Source organism: Pinus tabuliformis, chromosome X, assembly GCF_031772625.1.
Source record: "Pinus tabuliformis cultivar Carrire ecotype Pingquan chromosome X, CPIR1, whole genome shotgun sequence".
NCBI classification, from domain to species: Eukaryota; Viridiplantae; Streptophyta; class Pinopsida; order Pinales; family Pinaceae; genus Pinus; species Pinus tabuliformis.
This window is the reverse complement of record NC_142308.1, coordinates 24,890,270-24,913,155: the sequence shown is the minus strand read 5'-3', so window position 1 is coordinate 24,913,155 and position 22,886 is coordinate 24,890,270.

The window sequence follows — 22,886 nt, the reverse complement described above, 5'->3', positions numbered from 1 at the left end:
ACTTGTAAGCTGGACCTTTTGACTTTTGTCTGGTTTGGATTCAGATGTAAGATCATCTAAGGATGGAACTTCTGTAGGCAAAACCGGGTCACTTGTAAGCTGGACCTTTTGAAAGACCGGGTCAACTGTAATCTGGAACTTTGGACTTTCGTTTGGTTTGGACTCAGGTGGTTCATCTTTGATGATAAAGTGGTGCATAGATGACGAATGTAAATCAACACTCGTTCTGACCAGGGACTGGTCTGGAACGGGCGGAGCACAGCTAGGTTCGGGAAGAGAGGGCTGGACCAAAGAGGAATCATGCTTGATCACTTGGTTAGTGGAGAGATGATCTGTAGTTGCAAAAAGACGTTGATATCCAGCGGGTAGTTGGGGTAAAGGAGCTGACAGACTTTCCAAAAGACAGGAGGCTTCATCCATAAGTGGACAAAGGCGAAGGAGATGACTACCTTCACAAAGTCGACAAGGGAAACGAACCTTCCCTTTTCTCTTACTAACTGATAAGGTATCGTCGATCTGCGACGACAAGGGGTGAGTCGGGTCACGGGACCATATATCTAGGATCCTGGGAATACCAGGACAATCAGAAAGAAAATGGTCCTCCTTGCATAATCGACAAGGAGACTTAGCCTTCCGCGGAGGAGCAGAAGGTGGTTCCACTTCAGATATTTTCGTGGTAGATGCGACCTTTCCCTTAGGAGACTTCTTCTTTTTGGTCTTCTTCTTCTTCTTCTTAGCCACCTGGTTACTAAAATCCAAGGTTTCACCAGGCGAAGTAGAAGATGAGGACGCAACAATGGGCAAAGAAGGGGAGGGGTCCACCTTAGAATCAACATGGTGTTGTTCGAGTGGAGGAGGTGGTGGCGGAACAGGAGTTATCACACTCGAGACCACCGAGTTTGAAAACAACCATACGGGTAAGCCAATGGTCAACCCAGGCAAAGACAATGTTGCGATATACTGAACACCGACATTTCCAACAGAAGGAAATGGACGAGGGTTCGCATCAGGAGGAACACCTTGGCTGGTGGGCGCTGGGAAGGCTGCCATTAAACGAGAAATAATCCTACTCAAGCTAACGCAAACAAAATCTAATTGGGTAGATGTTATCGTGGCCAATAAATTTTAAGACACTGAACTTAACCTTTTCATATTTTAAGAGTCGAGAAAAGGGTAAAAGATGACTCTAGTCTCCTTCGAATATTTAATGAGCACGAAGTGACAAGACGCTCACAGGCACCTTTTCTTTTAGGGAGTCCGAAAAGGATCAAAAGTGACTACTCTGGAGACTCTAGGTAAAAGGTTTACCAAACAATCCGTAAAACTGCTTACACACCTTGGAAATCAGATGAAAACCAAGGACTTCCCATACTGCAGTCAATCTTCCCGAATGCTGTGTTCAGTGCATTACGGCTTGTAAGGCGGCAGACTCGACTTCCTATGGATAAAGGATAATAGCCTAGTGGGGTCTCCCGTATATACGCGACGGTACGTGGGAGCTCAGTCCGTATTGGCACCTATCATTTCACCGTGGAGGAATCACCCAACCACTCAACGATAAACTACCAGGTTTAAAGACGCCGGAACACGTCTCTAACCTAGACCTCTAGAGTATTTGCGTTATGTTCCAATGCGTTGTTATGTTCATTGAGTTTATTTTAAAGTTTATCTTCGATTATGTTTCAGTTTTTTGGTCCTACCGTATGTGATATCTCAAAAACTTCTTAAATGCAAACTATATGCCAAAACTATATCATTTGATTCGATGAATTCTATCTACAGGAGGGTTGAGATCTTTACACAAACGAAATGATCACTCAACAAACAACAAAGATCCTAATGCAGCTAATAACAAGAAATGAAATTTTTTCTTTTTCTTTTTAATAGCAACAAATAACAATAAATGCTAACTAATATGATGCAAAAAATACTTTGTTTTTCTTTCCTTTAAGATGGCATGATGCATTTAAACAAATCTTAAGAGATATGCACAATCCAAGTTCACTCAATGAAATAGAACCAACTCTGAAACACCAAAATGAACTATGCAAGCAAGGAAAAACACAAAGACTTTCAATGAACCATGTAATCTAAGTTCGAATGAAGTCAAGTAAAATCCAAAGAGGCTAGAAGTGAATCACTCAGAGTATAGAAGATCAAGCTTTAACAAATCACTGGATAGGTGCAGAACACAACCAACAAGTTGACTGGATAATCAAGAGACTGAAACTTCCCACAGAAGGCTAGACATGCAAAGTCACTAGATGTTCTAGGGCTGAGACGAAAATCAATAGAAATAAGCAAACAACTGAAGGATAAAGGCTAAAACCAGTCAAACAGAGGTTCAACACACTTCCAGAGGCTGTAAGAGATATAAAAAGAGGCTGAAAGAGCTTTCCACCCATACACAGGCAAAATTTACAGAGCTGGCACGACTGTCAACCTGCAACTTGCGCTACCAAAGGATTGGCGCGAGTTGCTTTTGAGCAACATGCGCCTACTGGCGCGACTGTCGGAGTAATAACCGCGCCAATTAAGCTTGCCGGTTAGAAAAATAAATAACACGACCTCAGGTCGGGTTGACAGTGCTCAGATGGATCAAACAGTAAAGAATAAACTCAAAACTGACCCAGGAAGCTCATTCACTCAAGCAAGCAAGAGAAAATTAACATGCAAGACAAACTCCAAATAGCTTCTCCCCAGCGGAGTCGCCAAATTGTTGGTTAGATAAATCCCCTCTGCGGACAGAGGCGATCCCACTAGCCTAAAACAGAACTAGCCACAATCAAACCACGTTGCCACGCAAGTTCCTAGTTGTACATTAAAGGTGAATTAAGAAGACCAACCTGGAATCCAACGCTATGGTCGAAGCAGAGTTGATGTTCCCGCTCCCTCGCTCCAGTAGATCATAAACGGACACCTGCACATGCAAAGGAAGAAACAGATACCAGCATAAAATCCACCAAGACACAACTATATTTCAGTTAGAAAGGAAATAAATCACACATCACTATAATAGACAATGAGATTGGAACTATAATAGTAGTTGCTCATTAATTAATAATAGACAGGAAAAGTTACAACCAAGGTTCTGACATTGAACCTCTCCTCTGGCTGGGCGAGCAACTATATGTGTCTTGCAATGTATCTCCTCTCTGGTAGCATAACCTCTCTATGCTTCATTATCACTCATGATAATCATAACTAGCATTCCTCCAAGAACTCAAGAACTCAACAACTAGCACTAGATTGTCTAATGCATGAGGACAAATATTTATAGATGGAGAAGGTAGAAAGATTCGATGAACCAGGACACCCATTGTGGATTGGCATTATCTCGGAAAAGCTACTGTGGATAGTTGTCAAGGATAGATGATGACTCTCGACCTCTATCCACTGGATTTTTCCCTCAAAAGGTTTCGTGATCTAAAGGGAAAAAATCATATGGGCGTGCTTTTGGCAAAAATCATTACTAAACTGGGCTGGCGCGGGTGTTGTTCTGTGATAGAGCGCCAGTGGTCGCGCCCTCTTTTGAGGATCTCAGTTATTGGCGTGGGTAAGATACTGTGGACCTGCGCCAATGGAAAAAGAGCACTTTTCAGGGATAATTTGCAGAAGGTGTCTTCAGGGAACATGAAGTACATACTCAGGGGAACATAATGCAAGTGTTTTTGGGTTATGTCACTGCTCACAGGTCCCGGAATGCGTCCTCCAATGTATGGAAATGGGGCGATAGGGACGGTGACCAATGGTGACAAATTACTGTGTAACATTGACCATACTCCCCGTGAGCACACGCTGAATCTTCATAAAATTTTCAAATGAATGACATGACTCTATAACTCAAGTGAGTATGTCCTTTCTATCACCAAGGATTCATACTTACATCAATGACCCAACCAAGTGGGGATACATATTTGAATCAACCACCCAACCAATTGGGTTTACATTTTTTACTCTACCACACAACCAAGTGGGATTACATATTTGACATGACCTCAAAAGTCCATACATGACAGAATATGACATTTATTACATCATAGGTCTCCATATGACCTTTACATCAAATGACAGATGAGACATTAATAATTGACACCAAAAACCTAAACAGGATCATGATAGTTATAAAAAACTATCATACACCATATATGATCTGCACCATAACTATATGTCAGTAGCATTAAGAACAACAACCTGTATATTTCCATCATCAATTCACAAGATAAGACAATGTAGCTTTAATATCATCAACCTGTGACTAAGTATGTCGTATATAGATATCAACTTATCTTCTTAACCTTATCAATAACGATTTGATCCTTTTCCTTAGTAGAAAAAGCCTTATGTTCATAAAAAACATAGCCTTCCATGAATCAACTAAGCATATGCCATATCTCCAAGCAGTGATACAAAACCATTCACATCATATCATATACATGTGAAAGCACCATAGTCATCATCCATGACCATAACATCATCATCAAATCATCGTAGCAATCAACCCTCAATATATCAAACATGTATCATCACTAGGGAGTTTTCTAACATCCCACATCTGATAAGCATCAACCATGATAAACACTGCACTCCTTTCAACATAAAGTAAGATAGGAAGAAGTATTCATCATTCCTTATCATTATCATTATGTGACTAGGTAAGCCATGTCTTCATGAAACCTGCAATAACACCATTTTCTTGGCCAATTTTCTTCATACAAGAGGATCTTTTATACCAACATCATTTACCAATATGAAACTTAAGTAATCATCCATGTATCCAACATAGCGATAGAAATATGTATCTAGATTTTCATCAATGTGAAAAGAAAACCATGAGCTCATAATCATTTTTAAAACTTTCTTGTTACCATCAAGAGCAACAATCCTCAAAAAATATACCATGTGAGAGCCAAGAACTATAGGAATCTTCATTCATAACGGCACCATATGAAATGTATGCATATTTGAAGGTGTTAGTGTCAGTCTTTCCAGCCTTCCTTCAGTGATCAAACATGCTCTTACAAAGTGATTTTGAAGTGTCAAGGTCAAATTTTGTCATTTCAAAGAGTTTTCAAGCAAAATTTGGTCACTAGGCATTAGGTCTAGGGTTTGCTTTAACTCCTTCTAAAGTTGTGAAAATGTCGGTCCATGTCATTATTCAAATGAGTCTATAATCATTCAAAGGGGTTGTCATTATCATGTCAGTATCTAATGAGTCATTTTACATCTTGTTCATGCTTCAGTTGCACCCAGGCAAGGTCATTTCCCTCTCCTAGGGTTTTGAAAGCTAATTTCTCTTGGATGGTCAAATCATCGGCAAAACTTGTATCCAGATGTTCATACACCTTCCCCTATCCTTAAAGTACCTTCTCAAATGCTTCCCATCACTGATATCCCCCAAAATCCTCATTTTTGCACAAACCCTAGTTTCTAGCTACAACCTGGCAATTTTCTAGGTTAGGCCTGTGTTTTGCTCTTTTGGACCCCTTCCCCTCACTCGATCACCAAAATTCCACTTTAACCTGCTTCCTAACATCCCTCCCTACTCCCCAAAATTTCCTTAATAATTTAGAAGCCCCCTATCCCCTTCATTTCGCTCCATTTCGACAAAATTCCTTGTTTCGCACATCGGGAAAGGTCGCACTCAAATGATGTTCCAGAGCAATAAAAGATGAATTTTGGAAAACTGAGAGAGGTTTTTGTCCATAACATGCCAAAGAAGAAAAACCTCCTTCACTTTTTGCACAGGTGTCATGGTTTTAGAGAAATGTCAAAATTGCAATCGCTAGATCCAAGGCGGTTGGCCAAAGCACAAAAGCGAAGAAAAAGGCCCGATCCCCTCCACATCTTGGCCTAGGCCTCACTGAAGGACCAAGGAACTAAATAGCCTAGCCACAGCACAAATCCCAAGAAATTTTGAGCATTTTGGGTAAATTTTGGTTTTTTTCAGGCAATTTACAGGTTTTCTCCATTAACGGGTCTCACCCCCCGCGCGACCCTTCATCCTGGCAACTCCATTTTGCAAAAACTCAGCATTTCCAGATTTTTCATGAGAAGTTACATATGCTCATCCATGGCCAAGAGATTTTATGAAGTTTTGGGCCTCCAGAAAGTCAAAAAACAAACAAAAAATGACTTTCTGCCACATTTTTGAGACACAGAAAGCAGTCTTGGGAGATTGCAATTTTGGAGGGGCAAATGATCACCAAATTCAGAAATTCTAGTTGGGTTGGAAAGTAGACTCACATACCTTTCCAACAAGCCTACGCTTGCTCAATTTGGACACCTGGAAGTGCCACAAAAGTGGTCCCAAAGGCGCGCGACCGGTCAGGCAGAGGCGCGCGACCGGTCAGGCAAATTTCTCCAAATTTCAGTGTACAGCTCAGAAAAACGCAGTTTGACTCTGTTTGACTTTTTGGGGTGGATTATTATCCTATTTGATGTAATTAATGTACTTTTATGACACTTTTACACTTATGTACCTCTTCTAGAAGATTCATTCATGAAATAGGTGAAAATTAAATGAATGAATTGGTTTCCTAGCTTATAGAGGCAAGTTGTTTTGACTGCCTAGTTTTCAGTGCTTAGTTTAGAAGTGGTTGAAACAGCTCCTAGGATAGTGAGCTCGACCCATGGAGGCAGGGAAAGAGGTTATATGATCTATATTATGTACTTTCTTGCTCATTTTCATGGTTGGACTCTTGAGGGAGAAGCTATCATTGTATTATTCGCTGTATCTCTGCAATTTTTGGCTAAGGAAGACCAGAGTTTTGCAGTCCTTTTTGGGATTCTTGTGGTTACATGTATTGATGGTGTGTTTCTCTATGTACTTGTAAGTGTGTTATGTGAATCATTTCCTTTCTTTTAATTCTGCACATTAAACAAATGAAGTGTTAAAGTAGAACTCATGACTGTCATGCTCTGCTTTTAAGTTTGTTTAATTTCAATGTTTTCTGTTGTTTAAGGAGAATTCAAAGTTATTGTTTGCTCTCCTTAGCTACTCACCTGTCTTTCTCATCCGTTCACCTCAATCTAAGGCATCAATACTGTCTCCTACCTCGCCCTAAAGAACCCCCTGCAGAAACTGTGTCCTATCCCCGCGCCCAAAATTGTCACTCCTCAATTTGCCACCAAAAACCCTAAAAATCCCAAATCAACCCTTTTGATCAGTTTACTAGCCTAAAATCAGTGTTACCATATTGGTTATCTCGCCCATTGAAGATCTTTATCGAGATAGACCGGAGAGAGCCCTCTCCTGCCCCGTAGGGCTAGCTACGAGGCTAAGTGGTTTGATGTTGCCTTGGAGTTTACCTTTCTCAGCCTGAGGTGAAATTTCAAGCGCTAACATACTGGCAACCATACTGGGGAGAACAAATTGTTTGCTGATTGATGTGTTTGTTTCATAAGTCTTAAACGGAGCCTGAAGTTATGCCAGGTAGCCTTCGAAACGCTTTTGCTTTGCATTAGCGGAAGTAGATAAACGCTGCTTCAGTCAATCTCCGTGAGCTTGTGAATACAACACTTCATTTGCATATTACCCCAGTACATGTATCAAGTTCAGATTTGATTGTTGATAGTGGACAACGATCAGACAATGACAAGGCTGAAATCATTCACTGACGACTCCTTCACTGAAAACTCCAGAGATCAATGCTTCATGGTGACTTCACTATAGAGAGATCAGTAGCTGTGAGATTTTCAAGATGGACCGAATCACAAGAAGATATGCTCCCTTGAGCCGAGATCACATCCCTGGTTTTCCAAATAAAATTCCGAAGGTAGATTGGTCAAGGAATCTGCCTATGTTTAATGATGATGGTAAGAAGGATGCTGCTTTACATCTAGTTAGATTTCATATGCATATTTGCAAGTTGAAGGTGGATTTTCCTGAAGATTGCTTAATGAAGATATTCCTGGCCACTCTGGAAGGTGCAGCTCAATCCTGGTATCAAAATTTGCTGCCAGCCTGTATTTACTGTTTAAAGGATTTTCATGCCTTGTTTATTGAAAGATATCAAGCATCTTATCCATCATTAAATTTGGTTCATGATTGTTGCAAGCATGCTTATAGTTTTATTGAAAGCCTTGAGCAATATTATGAAGATGATAATTTTATGGATGTTGAGATCATGGAGGCTCTGTATGAGAATCCATTTCAGTAACATGAAGAGAAACTAGTGGATACCCATCAAGATGATCAGGAAATTTTGCAGCAGAATCAAGATCAGCAGCTTGAAGATGGTCATATGGCTGAAAATGATGAAAGAGAGGGATCTATTTCAGATCTGCCCACAGAAGAAGACAGCGTGCAGCGTAGTCAACATTTAATTTCAGAATGTGATGCAGTCAAGTCAGCTATTTCAGATCAACATTCAGATCATGATGACCAAGAATACCTTGTGCTGAATCCTGAAAAGGAGAATTTTGTTGTTGAGATCGTAGACAGCGGTATGGATTCAAATGTTCTCAGTTGTGCTGCCAGTCTGTCATTAGAACAGAGTCTTCATGAGGAGGTCATTCAGTCAACTCATGAACAGCAAGGTGAGATCTTTGTGCAAGTAAGTGATGAATCTCCTTTCAATAACTCAGTAATAAATGATAGTTTGAGTGCCCTATCGTATGAAGATAATTACTGTTTAAGCAGAAGAGAACAAAAGGCATTGTCTCCTTTGTCTGAAGAGGAGATAGATCAGCTTTTGAAAGGTCTTGTTACAGCCCAAGCTACAGCAGATTTGCAATGCACACATAGTCAGGAAAATGTTGGGGAAACTTCTTCCTCTGTTGAAGAAGATGATTGTCTTGTAGAACAGCAAACAGATAATGTTTTCCTTCACAAAGATGATAATCCGGCTGTCATGTCATTTGAAGATGACCTACCATATTGTCAGATTACCGAAGATCATAGCATACAGGATTACCTTTCAGATTCTTCATATGTTTCATGTGCTGAAATGTTTTTCCAAGAAGAGATCTGCCCATCCATTTGTTCAGAGTTTTTTGAAGCCCATGAGCATACTTTCACCGAAGCACTTGAGGAAGGCAGATCACAAATTGAAACAAAAGACACCTTGTTCTTTCAGCAGGAGGTGGCAATGTCAAGTCTTCATGTTTTCCAGGATCCAATGGCAGATTTGTTACAGTCAGCAGTGAAAGTGATTATTGTTGTGTTCAGTGATGAAGGAGATCATGGTCAGCTATGTTTTTGGATGCCCAGTTACCAGTATCTATTGTTGATCATGAGATCTGATTGGGAGAATCAGTCAAGAAGGCATCTGCTTGATTGGTTACATTGGCATTATGATATAGTTTGATGTATATTGTCTTGTAAGAAACACAGGTGGTTGTCATCATGATTTCAAATCTTGATGGACTGCTGCCCTTCAAAAAGCTTTGTAAGTTCTTGTTTTAGTTAAGTCAGTCATGAGTCATTTGTGTTTGGTCTGTTGAGTGAGTTTTTCAAGTTATTTCAGTTTGCCATCGAGTTGGTTTGAGTCAAGTTCCAGTTAAGTTTCAGTCAGTTTTCAGTCAAGTTTTCATCCAATAAATGAGTCAAAGTCTTGTGTCGTTTGCCGAAATAATGACTCCATCGCCCAATGGTTGCAAGCACTGGTCTGCTCTCCCAGAGGTCTGAGGTTCTTGGCACCTCCAAGGAGCTACCATCCCCATTGGAGCCAATGTTAGTGTCAGTCTTTCCAGCCTTCCTTCAGTGATCAAACATGCTCTTACAAAGTGATTTTGAAGTGTCAAGGTCAAATTTTGTCATTTCAAAGAGTTTTCAAGCAAAATTTGGTCACTAGGCATTAGGTCTAGGGTTTGCTTTAACTCCTTCTAAAGTTGTCAAAATGTCGGTCCATGTCATTATTCAGCTGAGTCTATCATCATTCAAAGGGGTTTTCATTATCATGTCAGTATCTAATGAGTCATTTTACATCTTGTTCATGCTTCAGTTGCACCCAGGCAAGGTCATTTCCCTCTCCTAGGGTTTTGAAAGCTAATTTCTCTTGGACGGTCAAATAATCGGCAAAACTTGTATCCAGATGTTCATACACCTTCCCCTATCCTTAAAGTACCTTATCAAATGCTTCCCATCACTGAGATCCCCCAAAATCCTCATTTTTGCACAAACCCTAGTTTCTAGCTACAACCTGGCAATTTTCTAGGTTATGCCTGTGTTTTGCTCTTTTGGACCCCTTCCCCTCACTCGATCACCACGATTCCACTTTCACCTGCTTCCTAACATCCCTCCCTACTCCCCAAAATTTCCTTAAGAATTTAGAAGCCCCCTATCCCCTTCATTTCGCTCCATTTCGACAAAATTCCTTGTTTCGCACATCGGGAAAGGTCGCACTCAAATGATGTTCCAGAGCAATAAAAGATGAATTTTGGAAAACTGAGAGAGGTTTTTGTCCATAACATGCCAAAGAAGAAAAACCTCCTTCACTTTTTGCACAGGTGTCATGGTTTTAGAGAAATGTCAAAATTTCAATCGCTAGATCCAAGGCGGTTGGCCAAAGCAGAAAAGCGAAGAAAAAGGCCCGATCCCCTCCACATCTTGGCCTAGGCCTCACTGAAGGACCAAGGCACTAAATAGCCTAGCCACAGCACAAATCCCAAGAAATTTTGAGCATTTTGGGTAAATTTTGGTTTTTTTCAGGCAATTTACAGGTTTTCTCCATTAACGGGTCTCACCCCCCGCGTGACCCTTCATCCTGGCAACTCCATTTTGCAAAAACTCAGAATTTCCAGATTTTTCATGAGAATTTACATATGCTCATCCATGGCCAAGAGATTTTATGAAGTTTTGGGCCTCCAGAAAGTCAAAAAACAAGCAAAAAATGACTTTCTGCCACATTTTTGAGACACAGAAAGCAGTCTTGGGAGATTGCAATTTTGGAGGGGCAAATGATCACCAAATTCAGAAATTCTAGTTGGGTTGGAAATTAGACTCACATACCTTTCCAACAAGCCTACTCTTGCTCAATTTGGACACCTGGAAGTGCCCCAAACGTGGTCCCAAAGGCGCGCGACCGGTCAGGCAGAGGCGCGCGACCCGTCAGGCAAATTTCTCCAAATTTCAGTGTACAGCTCAGAAAAACGCAGTTTGACTCTGTTTGACTTTTTGGGGTGGATTATTATCCTCTTTGATGTAATTAATGTACTTTTATGACACTTTTACACTTATGTACCTCTTCTAGAAGATTCATTCATGAAATAGGTGAAAATTAAATGAATGAATTGGTTTCCTAGCTTATAGAGGCAAGTTGTTTTGACTGCCTAGTTTTCAGTGCTTAGTTTAGAAGTGGTTGAAACAGCTCCTAGGATAGTGAGCTCGACCCATGGAGGCAGGGAAAGAGGTTAGATGATCTATATTATGTACTTTCTTGCTCATTTTCATGGTTGGACTCTTGAGGGAGAAGCTATCATTGTATTATTCGCTGTATCTCTGCAATTTTTGGCTAAGGAAGACCAGGGTTTTGCAGTCCTTTTTGGGATTCTTGTGGTTACATGTATTGATGGTGTGTTTCTCTATGTACTTGTAAGTGTGTTATGTGAATCATTTCCTTTCTTTTAATTCTGCACATTAAACAAATGAAGTGTTAAAGTAGAACTCATGACTGTCATGCTCTGCTTTTAAGTTTGTTTAATTTCAATGTTTTCTGCTGTTTAAGGAGAATTCAAAGTTATTGTTTGCTCTCCTTAGCTCCTCACCTGTCTTTCTCATCCGTTCACCTCAATCTAAGGCATCAATACTGTCTCCTACCTCGCCCTAAAGAACCCCCTGCAGAAACTGTGTCCTATCCCCGCGCCCAAAATTGTCACTCCTCAATTTGCCACCAAAAACCCTAAAAATCCCAAATCAACCCTTTTGATCAGTTTACTAGCCTAAAATCAGTGTTACCATATTGGTTATCTCGCCCATTGAAGATCTTTATCGAGATAGACCGGAGAGAGCCCTCTCCTGCCCCGTAGGGCTAGCTACGAGGCTAAGTGGTTTGATGTTGCCTTGGAGTTTACCTTTCTCAGCCTGAGGTGAAATTTCAAGCGCTAACAGAAGGAATGATGACAACATCATAAAATAAATTAGTGACACTTATCATCATCAAATAATGAAGTTTTGTACTCAAGCTTTGTTTTTCTCCTTGAACTTATGAAGATCACCATGTAAGCAACATAACATATGTACTATATGTATCATCAAAAGAATCATTTGAATCATCCATAAATCTGATCAGAAGCATCAAAACAACTATGTGGTTCAAGAAAAATAAGTATCATCTGTGATTTCATCATAGGCAATCCATGACCACAGCATAGTATGATGCATCATTTAAACACTCCAGCAACATAAGCATCATTACGTACCAAGGACTTCTAAAGAAAACATAATGCCAACAATGCATTATTAGAAGCATAGCAAATTCTCCCCCTGAACCTGTGCCAACTGTTCACTGTCAGATCTAATCATTTCATATATCAGTAAGAATTATCAAGGCATCATCATCAACTAGTTATACATCAAGACATCAACAACTTATGAGGGCCAAAATCACTTCTAAATAGTATCAACAAACTGTAACCATCATCCAACAAAATAGAAAAGACAATTGATAATTGACTGAACCATATCAGACCCTTTTTCTGAGTCTGTCCCATTGTTTTTTCATCAAACCAACATATATGCGAATGTGCAGTTTTGAACTCCTGTATTTACACAACTTGTCTTCATAAGATCCACGTATGAAAAGTGAAATATTGAAATTTCATACTTTCAGTTCCCCCTGAGTATGTTCTGACTGTACCTGATCCTAGAAATTTTGTTGAAACATTAGTTCCAAGAATACAATTGCCATGATGGTTCTTCATCAAAGGCTCCATTTTACTCTTGTCTCTAGTCATGTGGTGAGAACATCCACTATCTATGTACCATTCATCTTCGTCTTCGAATGAGCAGAGAGAAATACCACACCTTATCTTATCTTATTTTTCTTGCTTATTGGTGGATCCATATTTTTCAGATTTCTGATATCAATTTTCTTATTTGGTCTCCTACCATATTGTCTATGGCGATCCATAGACTTGTTCCTGCATTCTTTTGCTACATGCCCTAACTTTTTACAAGCATAACATCTTGTGTGTTTCATATTCCTTCTATAACAATCAATGGCTTTGTGACCAAACATATTGCAAGAAAAACAATATCTCTTAAAGTACCTGGAAGCTGATGATCTTTCTGTGAGACGGTTATTAGCTTGAAAGATTCTACTTCTACAACTAGTTGCAACATGTCCAAAATTATGACACATAGAACATTCAACATTATTGATCAAAGGAAAGAATCGCTTAACACTTCTATAGTTAGAAGTAAATGATTTTCTTTAAAGACTTTCTTTCCTTCGTTGCTGATGGGGTTGACTTCTTATCTCCTTGTTGAGCATTTCAGATTCTGCATTAGAATTCCTTGCCTTAGCTTGTGAGCTAGATTCACCTTTAACGGTTTCATGAAAACCATGACCAAATTTGATGGTAGGAGATCTTTGATTACTAAAAATAGTATCCAAAATCTTAGTACTATCTTGAAATTGAAAAAGTTTATCCTTTTCTTCTAATTTACATTTTAGGATATTTACCTCAACCTGATATTGCTCTTCCATTTCTAGATACTGCTTCTTCATTATTTCTTCAACCTTTCTTCCTTCCTCCACCTGTTGTTTTAATTTGAGAATCTCATTTTCTTGTTCTTCAAATACTTGAAGTAGTTCTTCATTTTCCTTATTTGATTTTTTAAGATCTTGTTTTAGAGAGACGACCTCAGTTTCAAGACCTTCACAGTAACTGGTTCTTTCTTTAAGTTCCTTGGTTGTTGTATCATTTTCATTCACTTGATTTCTCAATGATGTTACTTCATCCTACATCCTTTGACATTGATCTTCCTTTTCCTTGTATTGCTTCCTTATTTTGTTTCCTTCCTCCAACTGAGTTTTAAACTTGGTAACCTCTTCTTTGTAGGTACATTCCCTTTTATCAAATATATCTTGTTGATCTCTAATTTTATATGTGAGCCTTTTAACTTCAACCTCTATTAGATTTCTTTCACTTTCACCCATAAGAGAAAATTCAGTTGTTTCACTATCACATTCATTATCTTCAATATTGCATGAATAGAGAAAGGTATCACCAGAGGACCAAAAATTAGTACCTGATAATTCTTTTGCTTGTTCATCTTCATTATGAGGTGATTCTGAATCTGAATATTTGCTTCCACCTAATAGCCAATTGTCTCTAACACTGTCACTGTCTCTTTGAGATTTCTTCTTCTTTTGCTTCTTTCCCATTGTCTCGATGGATCTCCTTCAAGCGATCAAGATTCTGCCAAAGGACCTGCTCTGATACCAATTGTTGGGAAAAATACTGAGAGGGGGGTTGAATCAGTATTTTCAAATCGGTAATTTTTTACATTTCATATTAATATTTCTATACTTGACTTTACTACAAGGAACCCACGTGTGTATGCGACTGTTCTGAAGACAACTAGCATACATCCAGTGAACTTATGATTCATTTAATTCATCATATGTTGGTCTGCGGCTAGTGCATCAATACTTTATTAAACATTATAAAAACAATAACCATGTGTTGTAAGAACAAAATAAACCATCACACATAAGAAACACACATGAACACCAAGATTTAAGGTGGAAAACCAATGCGGGAAAAAACCACCTGTTGTTGTTGTCTTTATCTTCTTTTTAATATAGAGATTTTTTTTTTATAATATTCTACTCGTGCATACTCATACCAGTACACATACACCCACTTGCAGAAGCTTACAACCTTCGTTCGTTCTACAACTCCTACTGGAAGGGATCTCCAACCCTCTGGTTCTTGTACTGACGTAAACTTGTACCAGTACGTAGGCACCAACCTGCAGAAGGCTACAATGTTCACTTGTTTTCCAACTGCTACTGGAAGGGAGCTCCAACCCCCTGATTTGATCACCAGCTACTAATGGCAGGAAGCTTTGACTTCGTCACTGAAGTCTACAACCCTCAGCAACATCCATGGACCACGTTTCATCAAATTTTTAGACTGGACCCATTATCAGCATGTAAGCTCAATATCAATAATAAAACTGTAAAATCATCACTGGAACAGAGTCATCAATCTCTGACACAAATGAATCAATCCATCAATCTCTCACACAATTGAATTAACCAATCATTGAAACCCAGTCATCAATCTCTGATACAACTAAATCAACCATTGACTGAAAACCCAGTCAACTAACACTTAATCAAAACTCAACCAATCAACTGGAACAGTCAGATCACTATAACCAGTACACAGAACAAGAACCCAAAATATTGCATCAACATAGAATCAACTACAGTCCTGATCATTCAAATGCCAAAATGTATACGCTACTTCACTTAAGGCAACCCATGTGCATACACGTTTTTCTGTAGAGAGACCCTCGTATAGGTCTTAAAATACTAAAAACTGAAAACTTGACTACTGAAATTCTAAAGAGAACACCGAACCATACTCAGATCTAATGCAACTCTCTAAACCAATCACATAAATGTCTTGATCTTCAAACAAAATCAACAAGTAATCTTAACATTCTTCATTCAATCAACAATCAAATTTAACTTCATCATTCATTCAGATCTACTTCAGACATTATCACTCAACCTAGATCAACATGAGGACATCATTCACAGATAGTAGAGAAACAACAACATTGATCAGGCTCATCGGTCATTTAGAAACTCCTTACTTTATATACGTGATTTTGAATAAGCTAACCTGCGTGTATACGCGCTTTTCCCGAGACCAACCAGCGTATAGATCTGCAAATTTTGACCTAAAATTGTGCAGCTCTTCAGAACTTCAGAAAGACCCAGATCATAATATTTAGAGATAAAAACATGCGTCAGTACTGAGATCTAGTCAATCCATGAACAAATCATACAATGAAAATTCATTTCAAGTCTCATGATCCTGATCCATCATTGTATTCATTAGTGCATAATTATTTCAAATCTATTGGATCTCATCCATCATCAAACTCTCAGGTGCATACTTAGTTTAGATCAAGCAAAGCATCAAAAACCCATAACATGCATATTTTATTTTGATCTAACTCTTCATAAGATTTCCATCACTTGCACTCCTAGCACTTTGATCTTCACCTCTTTATATAGTTTAGCCCTTATCCAATACCACGGGTCAAAACTACATTAGTGCTGGTGGTAATCTTTGACGGGATCAATATCTGTTGTCGTGCTCATTACTATGGGCCAATACCATGGTAAGGACCCCTGGTATTTAGAATACCATGGTACAAAAACCATATGCTACTTTTCTTCACTGAACTCGCATGCATACACATCTTTTCTTTACAGAACTCGCGTATAGTTCTTGAACTTCCAACTTTATCATTCCTCTAAATTGATTCCACTAAACTGATTCATTTGAACTGCAATGCATTCTATCACATCTGTAAACACATCTTGTTTATACCTTTAAAAAGTATATTTTCATCAAGAGACGACTTATCAAGTAGGATTCCATTCATCAAGAGACAACTTATCAAGTAGGATTCCATTCATCAAATATGTTGTCATCAAGGACAACTCATCAGGTAGGTTGCCATCAAAGACAACACCTAATTCATAATGCCAACAATCTCCTCGTATCAAACTTATGATTCTGATCTGTAAACCTTTGACCCATCATTTTTGTATTTTTTTCCATCATTCTGTCACCTCTGAACTGAGTTGTGGATTCATCTAGTTACCATATACTTGTTCTGTTACAAGTGAGTTTCCATCAAGGACAACACATGCATCATAATGCCAACAATCTCCCCCTTTGAACTTGATGGTAACCACTTTGGTGTTTGGTCACCAAAACCTGTAAATAACATCAAGCCAAGCACCAAGCTTTTCAAAACATCAAGCTACTCTCCCCCTTTGACATCAAGGGCAAAGGATTTTCTAATGTTAAATGAAGACTTCCCTATTTGAACTGTTGAATATGAATACTGATCATGCTCCCCCTGAGCACATGTTGAATCTTCAGAAAGATTTTTAAATGAAAAACATGATTCTATAACTCAACCGAGTATGACTTTTCTATCACCAAGTATTCATACTTACATTAATCACCCAACCAAGTGGGGATACACATTTGAATCAACCACCCAACCAAGTGGGTTTACATTTTTGACACTACCACCCAACCAAGTGGGATTACATATTTGACATGACCTCAAAAGTCCATACATGACATAATATGACATTTATTACATCATATGTATCCATATGACCTTTACATCAAATGAAAGATGATACATTAATAATTGAAACCAAAAACCTAAACAAGATCATGATAGTTATCAGCAACTATCATACACCATATATGATTTGCACCATTAGCATATTTCAGCAGCATTAAGAACAACAACCTGTATGTGTCCATCATTAATTTGCAAGATAAGATAATGTAGCTTTAATATCATCAACCTGTGACTAAGTATGTCGTATATAGATATCAACTCATCCTCTTGACCTTATCAAGATCAACTTGCTCCTTTTCCTTAGTAGAAAAATTTTTATGTTCATAAAAAACATAGCCTTCCATGAATCAACTAAGCATATGCCATATCTCTAAGCAATGATACAAAAACATTATCATCATATCATATACATGTGAAAGCACCATAGTCATCATCCATGACCATAACATCATCATCAAATCATCGTAGCAATCAACCCTCAATATATCAAACATGTATCATCACTAGGGAGTTTTCTAACATCCCACATCTGATAAGCATCAACCATGATAAACAACACAAGCCTTTCAACATAAAGTAATATAGGAAGAAGTATTCATCATTCCTTATCATTATCATCATGTGACTAGGTAAGCCATGTCTCCAAATAGCCATGTTTTCATGAAACCTGCAATAATGCCATTTTCTTGGCCAATTTTCTTCATACAAGAGGATCTTTTATACCAACATCATTTACCAATATGCAACTTAAGTAATCATCGATGTGTCCAACATAGCGATAGCAATATGTATCTAGCTTTTCATCAATGTGAAAAGCAAACCATGAGCTCACAATCATTTGTCAAACTTTCTTGATACCATCAAGAGAAAAAATCCTCAAACAATATACCATGTGAGAGCCAAGAACTATAGGAATCCTCATTCATAACTCCACCATATGAAATTTATGTATCTTTGAAGGCATGATGACAGCAACATAAAAGAAATGAGTGACACTTATCATCATCAAATAATGAAGTTGTGTACTCAAGCTTTGTTTTTTTCCTTGAACTTATGAAGGTCACCATGTAAGCAACATAACATACGCACTATATGTATCATCAAAAGAATCATCTTAATAATCCATAAATCTTATCAGAAGCATCAAAACAACTATGTATCTCAAGCAATATAAGTATCATCTGTGATTTCATCATAGGCAACCCATGACCGCAACATAGTATGATGCATCATTTAAACACTTCAACAACATAAGCATCATCATCATTGATAAGCATAATTACGTATCAAGGAATTCTAAAGCAAGCATAATGCCAACAATTCATTATTAGAAGCATAGCAAATGCTCCCCCTAAACCTATGCCAATTGTTCACTGTCAGATATGATCATTTCATATATTAGTAAGAATTATCAAGGCATCATCATCAACCAGTTATACATCAAGACATCAACAACTTATGAGGGCCAAAATCACTTCTAAATAGTATCAACAGACTGTAACCATCATCCATCAAAACAAAAAAGACAATTGATAATTGACTGAACCATATCAGACCCTTTTTCTGTCTGTCCCACTGTTTCTTCATCAAACCAACATATACGTGATTGTGCAGTTTGAAAATCATGAATATACGTGACTTGTGTTCATAAGATCTGCGTATGAAAAGTGGAATACTGAAATTTCATACTTTTAGTTCCCCCAGAGTCTGTTTTGACTGTACTTGATCCTAGAACTTTTCCTGAAACATCAGTTCCAAGAATACCATTACCATGATGGTTCTTCATCAGAGGCTCCATTTTACTCTTGTCTCGAGTCATGTGATGAGAACATCCACTATCTATGTACCATTCATCTTCGTCTTCAAATGAGCAGAGAGCAAGACCACACCTTATCTTATCTTATTTTTCTTGCTTATTGGTGGATCCATCTTTTCCAGATTTTCTGATATCAATGTTCTTATTTGGTTTCTTACCATATTGTCTATGGCAATCCATAGACTTGTTCCTGCATTCTTTTTCTACATGCCCAAACTTGTTACAATCATAACATATTATATGTTTCATATTCCTTCTATAGCAATCAATGGATTTGTGACCAAACATATTGCAAGAAAAACAATATCCCTTAAAGTACCTAGAAGCTGATGATCTTTCTGTGAGACAGTTATTAGCTTGAAACATTCTACTTATGCACCTAGTTGCAACATGTCCAAAATTATGAGACATAGAACATTCAACATTATTGATTAGAGGAAAGAATTGATTAACACTTCTATAGTTAGGAGTAAATGATTTTCTTTGAATACTTTTTTCCTTGGTTGTTGATGGGATTGAATTCTTATCTCCTTGTTGAGCATTTCAGATTTTGCATTAGAATTCCTTGCCTTAGCTTGTGAGCTAGATTCACCTTTAACTGTTTCTTGAAAACGAAGACTAGATTTGATGGCAGTAGATCTTTGTCTACTAAGAATATTATCCAAAATCTATGTACTATCTTGAAATTGTAGAAGTTTATCCTTTTCTTCTAATTTTCCTTTTAAGATATTTTCCTCAACCTGATATTGCTCTTCCGTTTCTAGATATTGCTTCTTCATGATTTCTTCAACCTTTCTTCCTTCCTCCCCTTGTTGTTTTAATTTGAGAATCTCATTTTCTTGTTCTTCAAATACTTGAAGTAGTTCTTCATTCTGCTTATTTTATTTTTTAAGATCTTTTAGAGAGACGACCTCAGCTTCAAGACCTTCACAGTAACTGGTTCTTTCTTTAAGTTCCTTGGTTGTTGTATCCTTTTCATTCACTTGATTTATCAATGATGTTTCTTCATCCTACAACCTTTGACATTGATGTTTCTTTTCCTTTTACTACTTCTTTATTTTGTTTCCTTCCTCCAACTGAGTTTTTAACCTGGTAACCTCTTCTTTGTAGGTACAATCGCTTTTATCAAATAGATCTTGTTGATCTCTAATTTTATCTGTGAGCCTTTTAACTTCTACCTCTATTAGATTTCTTTCACTTTCAACCATAAGATAAAATTCAATTGTTTCATTGTCACATTCATTATCTTCAAGATTGCATGAACAGAGAAAGGTATCACCAAAGGACCAAAAATTAGTACCTAATAATTATTTTGCTTGTTCATATTCATTCTGAGGTGATTCTGAATCTGAATATTTGCTTCCACCTAATAGCCAATCGTCTCTGACACTATCACTGTCTCTTTGAGATGTCTTCTTCTTTTGAGGTGATTTCTTATTTTTCTTCTTTCCCATTGTATTAATGGATCATCTTTAAGTGATCAAGCTTCTACCAAAGGACCTGCTCTGATACCAATTGTTGGGAAAAATAATGAGAGGGGGGGTGAATTAGTATTTTCAAATCAATAACCTTTTACATTTCCTATTCAGATTTCTATATGCGACATTACAGAAAGGAACCCGCGTGTGTACGCGGCTGTTCTTAAGATAACTAACATACATCCAGTGAACTTATGATTCATTTAATTCATAATATGTTGGTATTTATTAAACATTATATAAACAGTAACCATTTGTTGTAATAATAAAATAAACCATCACACGTAATCAACACACATGAACACCAAGATTTAAGGTGGATACCCAATGCGGGAAAAAACCATCAGCTGATATCATATCTGTCTTCTTTTTAATATAAATAAAAATATTTTTACAATCTTGTACGGGTGTAGACTCATACCAATACGCAGGCACCCACCTGCAGAAGGCTACAACCTGCGTTCATTCTCCAACTCCTACTATAAGGGAGCTCCAACCCCCTGGTTCTTGTATTGGCATAAACTTGTACCAATACGTAGGAACCAACCTACAGAAGGCTACAAACTTCACTCGTTTTCCAACTTCTACTGGAAGGGAGCTCCAACCCCCTAATCTGATCACCAGCTACTACTGGTAGGAAGCTTCGACTTTGTTATTGAAGGCTACAACCCTCAGCAACATCCATGGACCACGTTTCATCAAATTTTCAGACTCGACCCATTATCAACACTTAATATCAATATAAATAATCAAACTGTAACTCATCACTGTAATAGATTCATCAATCTCTGACACAAATGAATCAATTCATCAATATATGACACAACTGAATTAACCAATCACTAAAACCCAATCATCAATCTCTGACACAACTGAATCAACCATTCACTGAAAACCCAATCAACTGACACTTAATCAAAACTCAACCAATCAACTGGAACAGTTAGATCACTATAACCAGTACACAGAACTAAACCTAGAATATTGCATCAACACATAGAATCAACTATATTCCTGATCATTCAAATGCCAAAATGCATACGCTACTTCACTTAAGGCAACCCATGTGCATACATGCTTTTCTATATAGAAACCCACGTACAAATCTTAAAATACTGAAAACTAAAAACTTGACTACTGCAATTTTGAAAAGAACATTGAACCATACTCAGATCTACTGCAACTCTCTGAACCAATCACAGAATTGTCTCTGATCTTCAATCACAATCGACAAGTAAACTTAACATTCTTCAATCAATCAACAACCAAATTTAACTTCATCATTCAATTAAATGTACTTCAGACATTATCACTCAAACCAGATCAACATGAGGACGTCACTGATAGAAAACAGAGAAACTGTAGCACTGATAAGGTTGATCAGTAATTTAGAAACTCCTTACTTTATATACGTGACTTTGAAGAAGCTAACCCGCATGTATACACACTTTTCCTGAGACCAACCAGCGTATAGATCTACAAATTTTGACCTAAAATTTTGCAGCTCTTCAGAACTTCAGAAAGACCCAGATCATAATATTCATAGGTAAAAACATGCGTCATTACTGAGATCTAGTCAATCCATGAGCAGATCATACAATGAAAATTCATTTCAGGCCTCATGATCCTGATCCATTATTGTATTCATTAGTGCATAATTATTTAAGATCTATTGGATCTCATCCATCATCAAACTATCAAGTGCATAGTTAGTTTAGATCAAGCAAAGCATCAAAAACCCATAACATGCATATTTTCTTTTGATCTAACTCTTCATAATATTTCTATCACTTGCACTCCTAGCACTTTGATCTTCACCTCTTTATATAGTTTAGCCTTTATCCAATACCACAGGTCAAAACTACATTAATGCCGATGGTAAACTTTGACAGGATCAATATCCTTTGTTGTGCTCCTTACAATGGGCCAGTACCATTGTAAGGACCCCTAGTATCTAGAATACCATGGTACAAAAACCATACGCTACTTTTCTTCACTGATCTCGTGTGCATACATGAGTTGGATTAACAAAACCCGCGTATAATTCTTGAACTTCCAACTTTATCATTCCTTTGAACTGGTTCCTCTGAACTGCCATGCATTCTGTCACATTTGTGAACACATACTGTTTATACCTTTGACAAGTAGATTTTCGTCAAGAGACAACTTATCAAGTAGGATTCCATTCATCAAATAGGTTGTCATCAAGGAAAACTCATCAGGTAGGTTTCCATCAAGGACAACACCTAATTCATAATCCCAACAATCTCCTCGTATCAAACTTCTGATT